This window comes from Phyllostomus discolor, chromosome 6 (assembly GCF_004126475.2).
Source record: "Phyllostomus discolor isolate MPI-MPIP mPhyDis1 chromosome 6, mPhyDis1.pri.v3, whole genome shotgun sequence".
NCBI lineage: Eukaryota > Metazoa > Chordata > Mammalia > Chiroptera > Phyllostomidae > Phyllostomus > Phyllostomus discolor.
In genome coordinates this window covers 20,128,424-20,151,043 of record NC_040908.2, presented here as the reverse complement: position 1 = coordinate 20,151,043, position 22,620 = coordinate 20,128,424, and positions in this window count along the sequence as shown.

The window sequence follows — 22,620 nt, the reverse complement described above, 5'->3', positions numbered from 1 at the left end:
GATCAAGTGCTATACGAAAACTCTTTGCTTTTACACAGAATTGTATAACTATAATTCAGTTAAGAAACCTACATAATTCTTAGGGAATTGTGTTATAGCCTGTGTTAAGAATGTTACAAAGAAAATATTGTATAAAGTGATTATGACATTATAATGAAGCTTGAGTTTTCAAAATAGCTATTTCATTGTCTTTTCCTTCAAAAATACAGTAGAAAACAGCAGATGTTTGGGTAGCAACAGCTGTAAAGTCATATGAAAGAACTTTTTCATTTCTTAACAGGAAAAGCAAAAAGGAGTGCCATTATTTAGCAGAATAGCACTCACTTGTAGTCTTTGTAATGATCCCTAAAAATTAATCTATTTTAAACTGTTCAGTTCTGCTGCTTTGTAGTGGTTAGATGTCTGGGTTTGGGGTGAGGCTGCTTTAACTTTGAGGTAAGAAGTCTTATTCACCAGCTATCTCTTGAGCAAGTTATCACACATTCAGTTTCAATGTGCTTTTCTACAGAAGGAGAACGTTAATAATTTCTGCTGTATAGAATTATTTTGTATATTAATAAATATATTGCATGCAGAGCACTTAGCCAAGTACCTGATCTATGTAATATATCCTCATAGCCACCATCAACACTACCAGACGGCCACCACTTCTGTCACTCTGTCACTGCTGATGCATTGCCATCACCACTACTACAGTGTTTGCAGCAAAGAACAAACTTTAGTCAGCTTCCTTGTCACCTGTTCCAGATAATGTGAACACCCACGACATTAGTGGGTCTAGCCAGGGCTTAAAAACTAAATCTTTATTTTGGATTTAGAAATGTATAATTACTTTATTTGCATTATCATATTAGAATGAATCATAGTGCGTTTTATCTGTAATTTGTCTGTAAGGTAAAGTCAGAATGACTGTGAAATATGATGGGCAAAAAGATGTGCTGTGGCATGGCATAATCCAAACTCACCTCTACTTTCTATATAGGAGAAACACCAGTCTCCCTATTTTTTAAATGCAAATGGAAAATTAAAGTATAGTATTCTTGTGGACAGAATAGTATCATTGTGGATTATATTTTAGAAATGTAATAGACTTTCAGACATTGAAGAAATCTGAAAAATTATTTTTGTTTAAACCAAAAATTATTTTGATTTTATAGATGAGGAAACAGACTTGGAATATTGAATAAAAAGAACACTGAATAGAATATAAACAGTATTGCAGAAGAATATTAGGTTTAATAAACATTAATAAAATATGTGAATCAAATAAGTCAATTTTGGGGAAAGAATATTAAGCAGTACTGGTATATTAAGAAAAAGCTTATATGTGCTAGCAACCCAAGAAATAAGAAAAAACAAGAACACATTTAGAGTTTAAGGAAGTGGTGGAGCAGGGACTGGAACACACAGGTACCTCTCCAGGTTGCCGTGGTTACAGGTCTCCCTTCTCTAGCTAAATACAGTTGAACAAAATAAACCTGCATGCAAATAATGTAAAAAGAAATTAGCCATAGACATTGTAGAGAAAACTTGGACTAGATTTGTGTGCCTTAAAAAAATACTATCACAAGAGGATGGATTAATATCTTTTTGTTGAGAAGATTTTCTGAGCCCACAAGGTTAAGAATCTTTTGAGTTGTGCCAAACTGTATTTATCTCTGCTTTGTGCAAATGAGCGCAATGTGTCAGCTATCTGTTTGACTTGATGCCAATGCTATGTGGAAGGAATCCTGGGCTGGCAAAGGGAGCTCACTTTCCAGCCATATTGGGGAAAATGATTTTGTTATCAGGAATTGTAGCTGCTTGATGCTTTCCTTTCTCTTCCTGTACCTTGCTTCCATCAGGGAGGACACATATGGTAAGAAAGAGTCATCTGATAAGAATGATGATATCTTTTTCCAGTAGTACAGCATTTTCAAACGAATTCACTCATAAAATACACATTAGGCAGGTTCTAATTACCAGCAACAATTTTGGATCTGGGGTGCATAGTAAACAAATGAGACAAAATTGCCTGTTCTAAAGTTTACATTCTAGTGAAAAAGAGAGAAATAAAAACAGATAGGTTATTATATCCTCTTTCCCACATTTGTATGGTAGTAATAACTATTAAGGAGACAAAAAAAAATCAAGAAACAGATTTAGAAAGTGGGAGACATGTAGAAATGTTTGAGAAAGTTACAGGGAAAGCCTACCTGAGAAGGCAATATTTGAATAAAAATTTATTTAAAAATTTGGACATGAAAGAAGGAGGCATTATGATATTCAGATTAAGGGATAGCCAGGGAATTGGAATGAAGGGTGCACAGTTCTAAGATGGATTCATCCCTGGCCTGTTTCAGAAACAGCAAGGAGTGCAGTGTGGCTGGAGCAGCCTGAGCAAGAGGAGAATGGTGGGAATGACAGGCGGAGATCAAAGAAAGAAGGAGGGTGGAGTATACATCGTACATATCCTGTTCTGCTGTTTAGACCATTGGCCCTTTATCTGGGGAGAGGAAAGCCTTGGAAAACTTTGAGCAGAGGAGTGACGTGAACTCCTGTACATTAAAAAATAACCTCCCAGGTTGCTGTGTTACAAGAGATCATAAGAGGACAAGGGTAGAAAGGGGTAGAAGAGTTTAGGAGTCTAGCTAATAATTTAGGCACATGGAAATGACACCTGACACCACTGGTAGCAGCTGGGATCAGATAAGTGGGGGGAATATATTTTGAAGGTGATTCTTTAGAATTTGCTGGAAGACCAGATGTGAAATGTAGGAAAAAAAAAGAGAGATATCCATGTTGACTCCAAGGTTTTGGGCCTAATGAGGTATTTCATGCTTCTAAAGCTCAGAACCTCACACCATTTAGAACTGATCTTTTCAATGGAGATAATTATCATTTGGGAGAATGGAGAAACTTGTTCAAATTTTAGCATTTAATCTATAAATATATTGATTGTTTAGAATGTGCCAGACACTTTGCTAATTACTAATCAGATGTAAGTAGCTCAGGATTAGCTCTTAAGGAGCTGAAGTTGTTTTAATTACAACTTCTGGGTGAAACTGAAGAACAAAATCACATTCTTGTAAAGACAGCCAATCCTGGCACTTCCAATGCTTGGGCAGATTAAAAATGTGGAAATGAGCAGGTAGTGTATGCAAATCAACTGCTGAATATGTATTTCTCTATGTGCCCATGGAATGGATTGGTGAAGAGGAAAATAAGGATATCATTCTCTAATTTATATTAACTTCAATAGAAAAAATGATGTAAGTTAAAGTAAAAAGTATATAGTACAAAGGTAATCAAGAAGAAATAAGTTCTTTTTCCTCTGCATTTTCCCCTGTTCCTCTGCCTCCTTATCATTATCATCATCACCATCATCATCGTCATCATCATCACCACCATCAGGACCACTCAGTACACATATCATCAGCATCTATGTGCATTTTCCCTTTGTGCCATTATTTCTTTTCACTGAATTGAACAAACGAGCTGGTTGAATTTATAGACCATCTCAGAGCCAAGTGTTTCACATTAACTCTTTTTTTTCTCTCAACAATTTGAGACTGAACATTTACAAAAGACTATAAATGAACTCACTGGATTTTTAAAAATTTTTAAGTGAAAATTTTGACTTATCAGTTAACTCAGAAAAATATATTTCTTCTAGTTGGATATGATTCTATTAATATTCATTAATAGGGCTTTATGGAGAATATAAGTAGGAACAGAAATTATTCTGGCATAAATATAAATCCGAAGATGGAAGAACACATTGTAATAATTGTACAACTTGCAATTGAGGGAAAATATCTTTCCCAAATCAATCTCTAATTTCAATGAATACTAAAATATTTTCTACTTGAAAATGTTATTCAAGTATGAAATATACCGGTATTTATTTTAAGAGTAAAAAAATGTAACAATTTAACTATACATGTATTAAAATATGAAAGTCCCAGCCACTGACACTCCCCACCCTGATGTAGTTTCTCTGTACATTTCATCGTGCCTCAGTATGTGTCATATCATAGTACTATTTTCCACCTTTATATGATTACCTTTGGATGTTCATACTTAAGTGTAAATAGATCTTGAATTTCACATGTTCAGCTGGTACTCCATAGTATAAATGAAGCTTTTCATTTTTTTTGCTTTTTAGAATTTTATTTTATTATTTTTATTAAAACATGCATAGCTTAATATGTATCATTGTAACCATTTATACATGTACAATATAGTGTCATCAAATATATTCACGTTGTTTTGCAACTATAACCGTTACTTAAACCAAAAACTTTTTCATCTCTATACCTATACTAATCTTTATATTTATAATATTTGTGATTTTAAAAATTTAAAAAGCATTATGTAATAGCACAGAAATGATTAAAGAAATTAGGCCTCAACTAGATTTTTCTGCTCATATGGATATAAGAATAGGGGAAAAAAACCTATTTTCCAAGTACAAAAACCCCACATAGTATACTGTTTTCTCAATTGTGAAGAAGTCACCCAGAAAATTGCAAATGCCACTGAAAAAGCAACCTCAGCTTATTTTAAATTGCTGAGCTAAGGGGTTTTACAGCCAATTCAAGAAACAGGTATTCTTTATGATAGCACTAGTCCTTGTAATAACTATATGACCATTTCAAAATGATATATCTTATTAATATTAAATAACTTTAATGATGAAGATGTAATGGCCAATTAAAGATAATTCGTTTTGCTTGTATTCCCATGGTAATATGAGTAACTTCAGCAACTATTTTCACTGTGGAATTCTGATGAATTTCATGTATTAATGTCTTCACATGGCCTTAAAATATGTAAAATGCAATAGTACATAAAATGTTACATTAATTTTATTCTATTAATTGTTTCCATAAACTCTTATGCAGAATGTTATTGCAGAACCGTTTTTATTGAAATTCTTTTATACTGAGTATATTGTGAATAGTCATTGCTTATTCATTGCAATACCTCCGTCTAATTCAGTTTTAAGGTGAGGTCACATTAGCACTAAAATTAAGTAAAATGGGGCAACTTAATAAAGAATGACCTTGGTGCAGCGTTCCTTTTATAAAGTCAATGTCTCAAATACTTTTCATTTTTATGCCATTCAATTATAAGAAAACATCTCTGAAATACATTTTATGAATAACCATTTTAGTATTCCTATTTACTAAAGTCAACAGTGTATGAGTGACTATTGATCAAGCCCTGCTGTTATGTTCATCCCTCGAGCTTTTCCATCTCATAAATATTTGCCCCTCTCTTCTCCACCACTTTTTTCTTTCTTAGCCTCCAATTCACAGGGGACTTAGTAAAAATTCTCTCTCTCCCCATTACACACCTGCACATTTTTATATCCAAATCTCTTAACAAAAGAACCATGTTAAAAGAAGTGTTTTTTTCCTACTGAAAATTTTTTGAAATGACTGCATGATATTTTACTACCAGGATATATCATAATAAAATTGACCAAATTCCCCCTGAGGGATGTGTGGTAGTTTTAGATTTTCAGTATTCCCAATAATGATAAAATACAGTCTTGTAAATATAGCTCTTATTTTTCACTATCATGGAAAATTCTTAGAAGTATAATATTTGAGAATTGTAACTTTCTTTCACAAAGTGCTTCTCAGAAGAGCTGTAAAAATGTGTAATCACAGACACACACACATATGTGAACAAACGTCCATCAGCAGGAGAGGGGACTCGGTTTTCCTCCATACTTGCCATTCCAGGGCATTACAGTTTTTTATTGAATTTATACCATTGTGACAGAAGAATATGAATCTTAGTACTTAATTGTATTTATTTGGTTATTTTGAAGTTTAAATGTTCTATGTGTATTTATTTATCTTACAATATCTATTATTCTGGAAGTTGTCTATATATGTAGGTTCATTCTCCATTTTCAATAGGATCAAAGATCATATTTTAGAGATATTACTTTGGTAACATGTAGTATGAAGATTGATTAGGAAAGCATCACAATATTTCACACATGGGTCACAATTACATGGATCAGGGTGTTGGGGATATAAATGTGAAACAAATGCCAAATGGGTAGATTGTGAATCACAGATAAACACATGGGCCTTGGAAGGAGAATTGGTCTGGGATAAAAATTCCAGGTGTATTATTGGGGTGAAGAGTTTAATGAAAGCAGTACCTCCAAACAGAAATGGCCCATAAGCTAGTACATATACAAGAGAGTGCCTCAGGTGGGAGGACATACCGTATTAGTTATTGCAAGATACGTACTCACTAAACATCACCATATTCAGACACTCATAACATAGTGTTGATGGCAGAATATACATATTTCATATAACCTCTGCCACTTGTCAACATCCTGAGAGAACACGAAGTACATATGATGAATTATATTGTACTCATACTCACGTGGGAAGCAAATGCCAATGTATGCTTCTAAACAACAGGATTTATATCCTGCCTTATAGTTTTGATAAACTCATATTTGTATTCTATCAATGAGTTGTAATTATCAGAACATAAACAAAGGAAACAAACTATCATGCAAAGATTTTAAACAAGAGAATTTTAAAAAATTATCTAAATTCCCTATTCTTCACCAAAGCCTTTATCCTTCTCCACTGCAGAACTCAAATCGCCTCTCAAACTAAGATGAGGTAGCTGCCTAAACAACAGCAGCTTCCCCCCGACCCCCCAGCCTGCTCTGCAGCTGTGTTCCTTACTGCCTGCCACAAACACACAGCCCAGACACGGGCATGCTGGGATGTAAAGGCGGATGAGCGGGCGAACTCTATAAAAGGCAGAGGGACAAAGTCTAACCCCAGAATGAAAACTAACCCCATTTTGTTATATATTTATAGGACATCTAGGAAATATGTGTTTACTCTGTGAGCATTAGTCTCGTAGTGTCTGTCAAGAGAAAGACAGAATGAAAGACCACAGATCAAGTGCAGGCCTAGACCGTTCTGCCGTATTTAGGGTTCTCCCCGATTTAGGATTCAGGTACTGCCCCTTTTGGGCTATGGAAGCTGTTAGGGTGGACTCAGTGAGAAGCAGAGTCTAGCAGCAAGGAAATAGGTTAGAGTGGATGGACTGAAAAAGAAGTTACCAAGTTTTTATTTCTAGTTCCACAGGTATAAACACTGAGAGAGAACTTGAACACGTGCGAGCTGATAGGACTCCCCGAGCCCTCGCTAGGAAGGAGGGAGAGGGGTGCTCTCTGACAGCACTTGCCCGTCTCCAGCCTGCAGTGTGCTTGGGTGGGATGGTCGTAGCTTATGTCAAGGATTTCCACGGTGCCGAAGTCAGGATATTTTTTATAGCCTGTTTGTGGATCCTGGGGTCAGGGGTGGCCAATCCTTCAGTGAGTCCTGCATTGCTATTGACACCTCTGGCAATCTGAACAGAGCCTTAGAACAGGCCAGAACCTGGCTGCTATAATTCAGGTTACATAGCAAAACAAAGTAAAATAAACAGGCAGTCAATCAAATTTATTGACTATTAAGTTTAATTTCATAAGAAAACGTATGTGTGTTTTAAAACACAGAAGCTGGAAAAATTACCATCCATCCAAGTACAATCAAATATGAGTATAGAAGGAGATACAATCTCAGAATGATTCTAAAAAAGTAAATTTACAAGCTCTTTTGTTTTCATTTTATTTATTTTTATAGATTTCATTTATTTATTTTTAGAGAGGGGGGAAGGGAGACAGAAAGAGAAGGAGAGAACCATCATCATGAGAGAAATATTGATCAGTTGCCTCTCACAGGGGACTAAGCCCGCGACCCAGGCCTGTGCCCTGACCAGGAATTAAACCAGTGACCTTCTGGATTGCAGCATGGGCCCAACCAGCTAAGCCACACTGGTCAGGGCTGTTTGCATTTTAGATAGGTCAACTTATGTCAAACATGCTACAATTCTGACCTAGGCAAATGTCTACATCTATATCTCTAAGTACATTCAGTTCTCCTCTGAATGATGTTATTATACATAGAGGTGTGAATGTTTTCAATGTTATCACTATAAATGTGCTTTCATATATAACATGATCCTTTTCTTACTGTTTTTTTGTTTCTTTTTAGTCACCATATTATCATTTCTTTTTCAATATAGCCCATCTCTTTTCTAAATAGGTCCTCAGTAAGCCAGTAGCGAGGCTTTGTTTTTCTCAATGTGGACTTAAGATTCTTATTGATTACTTCTGGAAAGGCAGGATTTCTACAAATTATATTAGCTGAAAAGATCAATGGCCCATTAGATTGGCATTTTATAGAGACCTCTACTAGATGCTTCAACAGAAGGCCAGAAAAAAATTACCTTTCATAAAGCACCTGTTCAATTGTTCAATATTACACCACAGGGAACATTTTTTCCTAATTCCAGCTGGTTACCACTTTGTACTTTGAAATACAATGATTGATGACCCTTGTAATTTTAGCCTGGCTGGTAAAACTGCACATAGTTCATTATTTATACTCATACTAATGCCCATTGTATTGTTTTAATCTTCCTTAGGTATTGGTCACTATAATTTTCAGTAGCAGCAGGCTTCAAAAGGAATACTTTAATCATGATTTCTGAGAAAAATAAAAATTCTGGGTTTAACTGAACAAAAACATGTAGGATGAGTCCAGCTGACAGTGCATTCTAGGTTTTTGTCTCCCAAAAGAGCAGGGCGTTAGAGGGCAGCTGTAGACACGGTTTCCAACAGAAGGTCTACAGTATCTTACTTCTCTACTGATCCTTTGGTGCAGTGTGACCTGATTCTTTATTCTGCTTACCTCCAGATTTCATGTTTGGGTTTTTTTTTTTATTTTTCCAACTATATTGACATTTCTCTTAGGTTCTATGAAGAGACTAGGAATACAGTTTAATAATCACCATGGTGGAATTTAGAAATCTGGGATTTCTCTCTCTGTCACTGCCCAGTGTCCTATTCTTGAGGGAATTATTTCCCCTTTGTGAGTTTTACATTCTTGCTACCTTTATTGTCTATAGACAGATACTTTTGTTCTACAGTCTTAGTCATGCCTAGATGTTCAAGGCTTTATTCATAAGAATGATTTCCAACTGGCATTAATGAAGTCAGGTAACCAGTGAATCTGGATTAGGCTTTGTGTTCTAGGCACTTACTAAACCCCCATTTCCTCTTCATCCCTACTGTTTTTGGGTACTTCGTGTAATTGAAAGTCTGGCTACTCTGTGGTCTTGATTCATATGCCTACTACTTTAGGGAATTTTACTGGAGTTCTGCTATTTTTACTTTTGTTTCTCCATGATCTTACTGTGATCTTTCTCCTTGAGATCACAAACCCTAATGAGAGTCCTGTTCCACGAGAGATTGGTCAGGTAGAACCAAGATGTTGTTGCCACACATCTGTGCTCAAGTACTGTCACTGTCTAAGAAATCTGCCTCCTTGCCCTAGTCATTACCAAGGGTGTTTGTCTATATTAATGAAAGGATGAGTCATTTTCAAGTATCACTCTGTCCAATGTTGTCAAGTAAAGCCCTAGAGTTTGATCTAGAATTTGATCAGCTGTTACTTGATTTAAACCCCAGACTCTTCCATACCAGTAGGCTGCTGATGAGTTCCGGTATGCTTTGAGACTAAGATCTCCAATGGTAAGATGTTTTTCATTTGTAATATAAAAAGAACTGAATGAGATTAACTCAAAGGACTTATTAAACCCTCACTTTATATGATGTATTATGTCAATACAATGCATGATACACCAGATACATTCATTAAATATCCATTGCTTGTTCAACAAGAATAAACAAATAACATAGTGTGAAGTACATGCAGGTGACTGAGCTTCATAAGGAGAAAATCTGTCTCAAATTATTTAACAAAATAATTCCACCTTCTACATAAAATACTTTATTGCTATTAATGATGCAAGGTTCATAGCTTAGGTCAAATGGATAGCTGTGAGTAACCACACTTTCTGGATATTTAGCTAAAAGGAATATTTTGTCCCCTTTCTTTAGTGGCACTGATATGATATTTAGAAAACCAGATGCTTGAGGTGAGAGAGGACCAGCACAGTCTTTTCTCCCTCGGAAAACATGTTTTCATCAATGTGGGGTATGTCAAGGTTACTGCCTAAATATGTTCTCTTTGATTCTGGTAGCCAGAGGAAGCCTGGCAATGATAGTTTTTTAATCCTTTGTATAAGATAATAAAGAAAGCATATATTCAAGTAATTTTAAACAGTAGGAAATAGGACACTAGACATCAACCAATCTCCTCAAGGATAGAGGGGAAGTAATAAACATGAAGTTTATATCTTGTTATAAATAGCAGCAGTTCAATAAAATGACTGAATTATTAAATTGACTTTTAAAGATCATAGAGTTCATCTATCACACTAAATCTTTTTAATTCTGGAAGTACTGATCATGGCTTTTTGGCAGGCAATCCACAGATATGGAACACTTCTCTTTAATTTTTCTATAGGCACAGAATGCTTTTACTAAATCCCAAGTGGAGGCTTTAAATTATTTTGCACAAAATTTTGTAGACTTAAGTTATAGGTTGGAAAGCAGTTATGAATTTTTTGTGAACATGTCTAAATTCCATGAGCATTAATTTAGCAAAGTAAAATTTATTTTTAATCTTATAATCTATATAGTGTTTTCCATTCATACTGAGATGGTACCTTTAGGAATGCAGCCCAGGTTAAAAATACATATTGATGGAGATATGTCTAAACCTATATATCTACATCTACAGAACTACCTATAACTATATCTACACCTATCTCCATATATTTATCTACCTATATCTATATTTATATATTTATAACTATACTCTTCTATCTGAAAGATTTATGTACATGTGCATATATATATATATATAATTGTCTTCTCTTTTATTATTTTTATTTTGATGTTTTGGCATATGATGCTGATATAAAGTCAGTTCTTGTTTATTAATTTACAACCAGGAGCGATGATTTTTTGAACTCTCTGGTGCATAAGGATAACATAGGCGCTCATGTAGAAAGCAGATTCCCACAGTCACTGACACAGAAAATCTTGTCATAGTGTGAAATAAGCTTCATTGCTCTACTTTTTAGACAATCTTTGTAAGCAGATTTTTTGCATGTTATTTATAACATATCTAGTGAAAAATGACCAAGGCAATATTGTTAACAGGATTAAAAAGTCGTAAATAGGATTCCACAGGAAGGAAATCAGGACTGTCCTTTGAAACATGCTCAAAGGACATGCCCACTGAAGGTGAATACGTACACTGGAGCCTGTGACAGAGCGATAGATTGTAAGAAGTTTTCCTTACACAAATAATGTAGGGAGGCAAAATGGTGAGAAAAATGTCTAAGAAACTTCTCAATATAAGCAGTTATGACTTTCTATCATATGAAACAATATTCTTGGCTAAATTAAACATTTAATTATTTGTTCTGTTCTGAGTTATGCATCTGTGATTTTTCTCTGTTATTTTCCTATTAATAATAAGCAACCTATTATTAATATTAAGTGTGCTAAGAGAGGGACATTTATGGGTAATTTTAGTTTATAAAATATCACATTTTATCTACATATTCTATTTTAATCAATTAAACCCATAGCAACACAAGGTTGTCTCTTTCACCACAATCGAAGACCAAGCATAATTGTTTACATATAGTGCCAATCATAGTGAAAGTAAAAATTTAAATAACTGTTATCCACTATTCAGGAAGAAAGCAGCTTCCCTAGTATATTCTGTTATTAATTTAATAAAAATTTTATGAAGCAGTAAGTTCAATGGAACACTTACTATATTAGTCTTTAGATGCTCTATAATCACTTTTCATTATAGTCTGAAATTAAATACTTATAAAGCAGGCATGATTTCATGGCTAAGCACCCAAGAGCTGGAGACAGTTAAGAACAATATTAAATCTTAGAGGATATGTTATTTTTGAATGCAAATGAGTTTCACCTTCTCTTGCCTCAAGGGAGAGAAATGCCCAGGGAATTTTGTTGTCATCAGGAACTGTGGAAAAGCATTATGATCAATTTGAATTTCTAACATGATGCACAGTAATGAAATATGTGTACATGTCAGTCAATACAAAAATTGGAGTATGCATGTGTAATAATAAATTATGCCTATACTTTTTTCCAAACTGTATTTATCCTTTTGGTCATTTTCCCCAAAAGACATGCACAGAGGATTGAGTGTGTTCCAGTACTCTTATCTATCAAAGCCTATAAATTCCAAAGGCCAAATTCGCAATACAGAATACATATATGCTCACAAAAATCATCTTTTATTTATATACTTCAGAGACAAAGAAGCTGAAGCATTATATAGTAAATATTAAGTATGCATAATTCACATAGTTTTAAGTTTTGTAGGAGAAAACCTATGTATTCTTGTGATTTACCTAAATCTTAAAACTGCTAGGTAATTGTAATTCTAGTAAATTTTGTAATATGTGAAAAGTATGTGCTCAGTTGGATTATTTAATTCATTTATAATAGTATTAAAATTTACATATCTACTTATAAGCCAATACCTTGAATTCACACAGCAATTGAAAGTAAACAACTGTGCCTGGCACAGGCTGTGTACATCAAACAGCCAGGCTTCGAGTGGGAATGACTAAGTGTGTGCATTGGTACAAAATACTAGCTTCTCAAAAAAATTATCATCTTTATGTTTTCCAGTAAATGTTGAGTATCTTACAAGGCATTTATGTTAATAATAATTTAATCTACCAAGAAACCTGCAAATCAACTGTTATTTAATTTTAGGGAGAAAAAAATGGATTCTCAGAAAAATTAAGTAATTTGTCCAAGGGATTTAGGTATGTTATTATGTTAGTAGGGAGAAGCATCGAGATTTAAACATATTTCTAAATGGCTCCCAAGTCCAATATTTTGTTGTTTCTTCAGCCTTGTTTTGAGTCTTTTGGGAAGAATATCAGTCTTAGTGCAAACAAATAGATATGAAACAACAACCTTCTTACCCCCCAAAATTAACAATACATTTATAAATGCTGAGTTAAAATGAAACAGATTGTCTTAAAATGTCTCAGACTGTTTAATTTATTAAAGAAAATTCTGAGTCTTTAAGTTATTAAAGAAAAATTCTTTAATAAGCAATGCACATTTCCAAGAGGTAAGTATATTGTGTGGCATTTCCTGAAATTATGTGAAAATGGGTTCTTTTTCATCAAAGGGGATAATTTTCTATGAACTCTAATTTCATGTACGTTCCACCCCACTTAAGTGCCACGATATGGCATCAATTAGTTCTGAAAACAAATACTATTGACTGGCCAAATGATCAAGTGATTAGAATAAACACAAACATGAGTGCATTTCTGGCATCTTGCCAGTGCCAGTTTGGTTCTGCAGACTTGACCTCCCGTGTCTTCCTATAACAGAGGCCACAGATGCCCAACTTGCCAGCTCAGTCATCCTCTAGTTACTAGGATGCAGTCTCACCTCAGTCTGGAGGGATCCTCACCAAATATTTTGTGCCAATGCAGACATGGATAACTGCAACGCCGACCTGTCAGACCGTGCCTGTGTGATTAACGGAGAGCTCACTTGGACCTCTGTAGACTGAACACTTGCCTGGATAATGCATGGTTAAGAAACATGAAAAATAAATGCTCAGTTTCACTGATAAGGAATTGCCAAATAAAGTGATTATGATAAAAAAATCCTATCTAGTTGAACCGAATTTTTTAAAACCATAATTTCCACATTAATCAGTGGGGGGTAGAATGAACATGCCCCTTCCCTACTGGTGGGAGTGCGAGTCTGTGTGATTGTTAATAGAGGGTTTGGGCAGTTTAAATCTAGACATTGTAATTGCAAATCCTTAGAGGCAGTGATTTTTTTCAAACTAGGAATAAACATTTTGTTTTCACTGCAAGCAATTATCTATGTATAAAATATTTGTTAAATTTTTATTTTGGCAGTAAAAAATTCAGAATAAATAAATGAATTATGGCATATCCATGCAATATGAAAAATAAAGTAGCTACTGAACTACTGTAAAAATGTTAATAGCATAAACATTTATAACATTTATATGATATAATGTCATGTTACATGTAGAAGCAGAATATTTATATGCAGATTTTATTAATCTGTGTCAATATACAAATAAATGTTCTAAGGTATTTCTTCAATCTTTTTATAGGTTATAGAATTCTGTTTTGGTTTTTTAAATTTTTTTTTGTTAAAATACACCCCAAAAGTTTGGTAAAACATTAAACATGGGGGTATATAACAGGATATATACTTTCGTGATGCTTTGATAAATCTGTTTAGTTAACTTATTGTTAAACCACTTATTTTGATGTCTGTGTAGTAAAAACCTAAACCACTATATTTGTGCTTTTCCCCCCTCAAAAGCTGCTTTGGCTTTCAAATAGTCAAATATGACTGATATTTTTATTTTATAATTTTTTTCTTAAGTGATTATTTCTAAAAAAGCTCTTTTACAAATATGGGTCCTTGCCAATCTGGAATTATGCATCTAACTTTTGGTTGTGTCACTATTTCAACTAAATATGTTTATGTTTCAATATTCTACTACATATATTACCAATTCTTATATATATGTAGATCTAATTTGAAACAGTCATTTCAGGACAATTATGTTAATAATTCTCCAGTGGTTCTTATGCAGCGGTTCAAACAAACCACTTCTACTTTTTAGTTCTAATTGCCACTTTTACTTCTAATTGCCACTTCTGCACTTCTCAGCATCTGGAAAGGACGGTTTTGTAATCCATCTCCTATGTCTAACCTGGCTTCAACTGTCTCGTTCAGAGGGACTTTACATTAGCATTAATTTGTTATGAAAGGATTTGTGTGTGTGCGTGTGTGTGTGTGTGTGTGTGTGTGTGCATGCTGATTATCATTTATAAGTTGCTTGATATGATATGTTCTTTATTCTTATTGACAGGGACTTACTTTACTGGTTTATATTCCTCTGGGATGGGAGCCATACTTTCAACTTTTCTGGATTGTTTGGCTTTTATCCCAATTTCCATGGCATAATATTTGCTCAGACATGAACATAGACATCATTCACATAATGAGGATCATCTCACTCAGGAGCCATATCTACATCTAAAGTGTCATTAGAACCAAACAGAATTTCAACTTGCTTTTACACTATTTCTTGTCTAGGCACAACATGGCCAATAATTCTCTGCTGCTGACAGCCTCCCTTCTTGCAAGAATATTTCAGTTAGCTTTTTAACCTATTTAGTTCAGGTACCTGAGAAGTAAATCTACTACCATAATGACATCCAGAGCAGTGTTTCAATTGCCTGCTCACCCATTAGGCCAGGAATCAGTCTTATTTATGTTTCAACAAATCTAAGGTAAAAATATATATACTTGCTTTAAATTACTCAAGCCGCCTGAGCCCTGCAGGTTGCCAGGAATTTAGGACATACTTTACACTGCTCATTTACATCTATGCCACAATAAAATCAACTTTTGGAAGGAAGTAGATGATAGAGGGTTGGCAGATGCAGATGATGCTAAAATTCAAGTAGTCTGTAAGAAATTTGATATTTCATGCTAAACACAAGAAGGAAAGAACTCTGATGAATCACCTGCTTTCAAAAGAAAAAAATACACACACACACACATAAGTTATAATTTTCCTTCCCAACCAACTAATATAAACTAAATATTGTACATTATATTTCTCATATTAACTTATTTTATTTAAACCTCATCCAAACACTGGAAGGTAGATATTATTAATCTGGGCTTTTAAGGTGCAGATATGCTCCAATGTCAAGTAATTGGTTCAAGATGATACAGATTTCAAGTTGTTGGACTGATTATATGGCATATCTCACTCCTAAACTCATGTCATTTCCATTACATCACACTATTAGTAAAACCAATAGACATTTGGGAAGATATTCTGTGTAGACATTATATGAATTGTAGGTAATTATTTCAAGAATTACTGCTGAAACCAATAATATTAGAGAAACCAATATAAGAGAAGCCAGTTGGAACGGACCCAATCTTTCTTGGATGGCAAAGATATGGTCACTTTTGACTATCTATATTTAAATGGCTTTCATTAAAAGAATAATTGAGTCAATTGCTCTTAGCACAATAATACTAAAGTTATTGTTTTAGTACTCATGGGAAAAGAGTAAAATGATGCTGATATGTATGGACATATATTGTCATTTGAAATTAGACTGTGATGTCACAAAAATATAACAAAATGATGATTACCCTGGCAAAAAAAAGAGTTATTGTAACTCACATCACAGTCTATCATAATCTAATCTCAGAGAATGTGAGAATTCCTGTACATTGGGGACATCAGAGAAAGGGTTCCTTGGAAGGGGATGAGGGATATTAAGAAGGTAGAGTGAGGGATGTGGGGATGACCAGGGTGAAGGGGGAGTGGGAGGGGGTAAATGCAGACAACTATAATTGAACAATAAAATAAAAAAAAAGAAGATAGAGTGAAACAACAGAATAGCCATAAACTCCTAAGTGAAACTATACCTTCTGTCCTTCCATACTCTACTGATGTGTTCAAATCAACCAGATTTTTGGTAAAAAACTTGAATGCCTCCCAGTGGTGTTTATACAGAAAGAATTACTTATCCTGGAACAATAGTTACTCCTCAGTCTTCTTATGGGTTCTCTGGAGAGGACAAAGATGAACATCGTCAATTTCCACTTCCCCTCCCTACCCCATTACTGGATGAAGTCATCACTGTTTATATGCAACCACAGAGATAAACACTGTCCACATGAGGAGATTATAAAAATAACTTTTGATTTGCAGTTACATGTAGCAGGGGAAAGTGTTAGCAACAATAATGAGATGCTATAATTCTAGTTTATTATTATTGTCTGATATTATATCAAACACATTTTTATGTTATTAAAATTCCTCAAAATCAAGACTTTAAGACTGATTACAATTCATTTCTATGGAATATAAATGATGATAATTTTTATTTATTTGTTTTGAAGATGTCACCAATATTTTTTTAATGTATTAAACATGTTTTATGTAGGACTCTGTGCATACCCTTAGGATAAATTCCCAATAGTTGATTTACTGAGTCAAAAGGTGTTAACATTTAAAATATTCTCTGTGTACATTGCCAATTTATCCTCTAAAGAAATAGTACTTTTTATAACTTCTGGCAGTAGAAGAAGCTACCCTTTTACTGCACACTTGCCAACACTATCATTAAAAACTTGAATTATTTTGATTACTGAAAGGCTTTATTATTATTTACTTTTCTGATTTTTGTTATTAAAAATAATAAAATTATTTATTTTCTTTTTTATGATGATGGATTATGGAATTTTCATGACCACCCTCAATTTCCAAATATCCTTGTTAGGTGGCAGCATAAAATAATGTGAAATGTAGACACTTTTGATACAGAAAGACTTGGGCTTCAAATTCCAGCCCTGATTCTTATGTGATTTAACATCTCTGAGCCTCATATCTTAAAGATGATGACAATATGCCCAAATCTCTGTGGTTTCTGTATATCTAAATGTAATAAAACATTAGACAAACATGTCTTTTGTCTTATTCTAGTATATAATGACAATATTTTATAAATACAATTTGTCAAGTTAAGCAATATTTTTCTGAGAATCTTACATTGGCTCTATCTCTTTAAATGAATCTTAGTTGTTTTATTACATTTAGGGTTGCTCAGTTTTCAAGATCTTCAAACAAGTAGCTGGCATTGTTTTTGTTTGAAATATTTTCTAATTTTCTGTAATAAGTGTGAGTGGAGTTGAGGAAAAAGACATAAAAGTTTAAACAGAAGTTGTGCTTGATAAAATCCTTCTTGGGAGAGCTGTTTTCATGGTGACTACCCCTTTCCAGGCACATTTAATGAGACAAATGACTTTCTAATCAATTTTGATCCAACTAAGAAGCATAATGCTACAGGAAGCGATGTGATTTTTAGGGAGTTAATTTTGGGGAGTGTTGATTTAAATTAAAGTAACAATATAGAAAGGGATGAGGCACTTTCCCCATACTCCATATTTTTTTATTTACATTTTCTTTTTTCATTTATTGTTGTTCAGTTACAGTTGCCCCGCCCCTTTCCCCGTTGCTTATCCCTACCCCATTCCCCCACCCCCAGCTCCAGCAGTCATTCTCCCCCATTGTCTGTCCATGCCCATGAGTCCTCTATTCATGTTCCTTTGCTTGCTCCTTCGCCCCTTCTTTCCCCATTATTCCCCTCCCCCACCCCTCTGGTCACTGTCATTTTGGTCTTTATTTCCAAGTCTCTGGTTCTATCTTGCTCATTTGTTTGTTTAGTTGATTAGCTTACACTTATAGGTGGAATCATATGGTATTTGTCTTTCACTGCCTTATTCACTCTCCAGCGTCCTTCTGATCTTTGCAGAGAGAAGGGGCTGGAAATGAAGTGTTTCTTTCATATCACTTCATTTGAGCTTATTGATGCCTGGTTTGGGATGGAGGGTGGAATTTTCCCTTACTGCTGGGCTCTGATGGCAAGGGAAGGTCTGGGTGTAGTGGAATGCAGACTAGTACCACCTTGTTCTACCTCCTTCACTCTGGACTTTGCTGGATGGTGATAGAGACTCAGCCTCTTTGCTGACCCCCACTAGCACTACCTGGGCAAAGGAACTGGGTCAGAGGAATGGGAGCAGGACTGCCTAGTTCCATCAAAATTCAGCTCCCCACTTGGCTCCAGGCAGCTTACTTTCACCAGTGGGTGGAAAATCAGCTCCTCGTTTAGTCCTAGCAGAACTGAGAGGCAGAGGAGGTCAATTTTTCAATTAATGTTGCACTGTTTCACTGAAGTATGGCACATGTGGTCAAAGGTTTTCTGTTCCATTAGGCTGCTCTTTTGAGATTCTTTTGGCTGGAGAAGCAGTCTTTCTTAGAAGTGTTTGTTTGGTTTGGTTTTTGTTTGTACCTGTTTTCAATTCTAGACTAGAAGACTTTCTGTAGCTCCCTGCCTGAGAGCCAGTAAGGAAACCCAGAGAACCTGTACCATGTTTTTCCTCAAGCTCCAAGGTCTCTGTGTGGATATCCTTTTTCTTCCTGCCTATATTAATTTCTCAGAATTGTCACAGTAGACGGACAAAAGCTTGGTAGTTTAAAAAAAAACAGAAATGTATTCTCCCAAAAGTCTGGAGCTTAGATGCCCAAAATCAAGGGCATTTGCCCAAAATCATGGACCCACCCTGGTGCAGGATAATCTTCTGCAGGTATAGCTAATGTATTTATATCTGCAAAGATGCTTTTTTTTCAAATAAAGTCAAATTTCATGCCTGGTATTAGAACTTAGACATCTTTTTTAAGGACACTGTTTAGTCAACTACAACTTTTAGAGCTTTCTTATGTTAGTTGTTGTGTTATGCCCAGGATGTTTTAGTTGCAAGAGGGAGGATCTGAGAGGAATGGGGCTATTCCAAAATCCTGCTGTTCATTTTTTAAAAAATTCTTAGTGCATTGCTTTTGCACTTTATTGAAAACTGTTACATTGTTCATAGGTGTTTTGATGATTCTTTTGAGTGATTAAAACAGACTCATAGAATTCTGAACATGACAATAGTCCCTTATTGAAAAGAAACATTGATGTCTTGATTTCCTTCATTTCAGTTTATTAAAATCCTCTCTCTTCTCCTCTACTTAATGTTTATATCAGTTATCCATTGTCACCAGAGTACTGCATAACAAGTCATCCCAACATTCTGATGCTTAAAATGATAACCAATTATTAATAGTATGTATGTCAGTATTTCACTCTGAGGTCAACAAGGTGATTTTTCTGGTCTCTGCTGATTGAGCGTAGTTTCAGCTGGGATGCCTGAAATGACTCACTCTTTGCCATCTGTCTTTCATCCTTCAGGTACCTAACATAGATATGGTCTCGTTGGTGATGACAGAGGGCATGGATAAGTGGAAACATGCAAGTCTTTTTACAAGCCTTGTGTCATATATGCTAGCATCATATTGAATAAAACAGGTTACATGTCAGGGCCCACTAAGACAGGACACAGTTAAATTGTCACTGGGCCATTCTTACAATTAGTCTACCATGATGCTACCAGGATGCTGTTGTGCCAAATAGCATGTGTTCTGTGGTATCTCCCATAATTCCTAGAGTTCACTGACTCACCTCAAACAAAAAAAAAACTTATGTTGATATATATGATAACATATGAGTGGGTACCCCCCAAAAGAAAAGCAACAAAAATAATTTTATGGAGGGCAGGCCACTCGTACAGGCTTCCCCAGCTAGGGGAGTGTTCTAGAAACCCATCTGTATCAGTGCACCAGCTGGTGTTGTATGAGAAGCTATGTTCAGCTTCAGTGTATTTTTCTGAAGACTCTTTCAACACATTTGACCATTTCATGATGAGTGACTTGTGAGTGCACCTGCCCACACCGTGCTGAGTATTCAGAAGTTTTTGACCAAAAATGGCATGACCCCTGTGGCCCATCCTCCCTAGTCACCCAGCTTAACCCCAAGCAACTTTTCTTTTGTTTCCCTGGATGAAAAAGTCCTTACAGGGAAATTTTTTGCCAACATGGAAGAGATGAAACAAAAAAAATGGCAGAAGCACTAAAAGTCTTCAAAATCAATGAGCTTAAAAACTGTTTCGAGCAATATTGAAAATGTCTTGATAGGTGTATTGCATCAAGTCGAGAGTACTTTGAAGGTGACTGAAGTTTAAACATGTGAGAATAAATACACAATTTTTTTATAAAAATAAATTCTGGGCTTCTTTTGGTTCCTCCTCATAGAATATATATGTTGCTTGCTCAGCATTTCTTTTTTCTTTGAATTTTAAATAGTGTTTACATCTATTTGTAGTTGTCACCCGTAAATAGGAAGAGATGTTCATTGCTGAGAGGAGGTTCTAGGCTCATGATAGGGCTCCTGATATATTTTTGGAGTGAGAAGGGATTGAGACATAAACTTCAGTTTTCTGCTAAGAATCCCAGTTAGAGCTATGTGTCCCTAAAGAGAGATACAGGTTCCCTTCCCTTCTCTCCACCATCAAAGACAGTACACTATGCATGTTTGTTCTTCAAAGTTTCTGAATTTGATTCATATGGTAGAACTAAACTGATATAATATAGTAATTTTGTACACATGTACTGAATTTTAACAGAGATAGTTTGAAGTGAGAAAGCTTTGTTACTGCTTGTAAAATGATCTCAGACTTACCACTTTCAGTATAGTCCATATACAAGGCACTTTGGCTGAATTCTAAATATCTGGAGACTTCTTGTTTATTGAAATAAATATGCTGTGACTGAGCTCAAAGGAGGCAACAGTTTCATCCCCTTAGACTTATTTTCAAAATTGAATGTCTTAAAGCATTCCAAAGTCCTACCAATGCAACTAAACAGTTCATTGGCCTTTAGCCACTCAAGTCATAGAAGGGATTTAAAGCATCATTAATTTATTCAGCACAGGAGAGATGCCTAAAATTTCTGTTTGTGATGGCCTCATTTTAAAAGAGTGGGAAGGAGAGAGCATGTAAGCTTTTATATGGAACATTTTCTGCAATATTTTTTAAATTCACTTGCCTTTAAAATAAAGCATTAAGCATTACATGGAATATATTTAGCTTTACCCATTGTGAGTTATTTTTAAAGGCAGGATACATAAAATAAAATCTGTGACAAAGTTTTCTAGTCAAGGGAACTGGAATTAATATTGTTTTTATTTCTTAGTATTACTATAGCATTCTTCTAGAGCAATGCAAAGCAATTAAGTCAATAATTCAATTTCCAATTCTTTATATGGATATAATGAGTATATAACACGTATTATGCATTATACTGGGGGTGGAAAGACCATAAAAACAAGCCTCCTCTCTAATAAGAGATCCTTCAGGGAAAGAAACACGAGACCAAGATTCTGCTCTGACAGACAGAAACTCTGGTACAGGAAATACCATAAATATATCTAGTTTATATCAGGAGAAGGAAAGTTAAGGTGTATGGGTATTTGAGTAAGTAGTAATTTGAATGCCCAATCAGATTTTCATGACTTTGTCTGCAAAATAAAACAAAAATAAGGAGCTGTACAAAGGACACCAAGAACAAGGGAGCTTGTCAGGGTTCTAAAGAGATCAATCACACCCATCATGTCTATCATCAGCCACATCCCTTTGCATGTCTAGTGCTTGATTTATACACATACTGGGAAATTAGCGGGTAGATAAGAATCCCTAGTTCCCCTTTCTTTATTGCTGCAACACAATATGTAGATCTACTTGTATACTGCCTGTATTAATAGGATAACTTTTTGACAAACTGGGGGAAACATGTGAAAGTTATATCCTTATGCCATCAGTATTCTAGCAACTCAAGAACCATGCAGAAACATTCCTGATCCATACTAGTCCATTCATTATAAGAAGCTTGTCATTGCCTCTGCAACCTATTATTTTTATGTAGATAGTCCAGGATTTGTTGTATGAAGAATTTTGCAAGCTTATAATTTGTTTTTGTTAACAGCTTTAAAGCAGCATCTCATTTTGCATATTAATATAATAAGGTATTATCCAAATACAAACTTGAACTTCTAAGGTATTCTTGTAATGTTACTGTATCAGTTATGTTT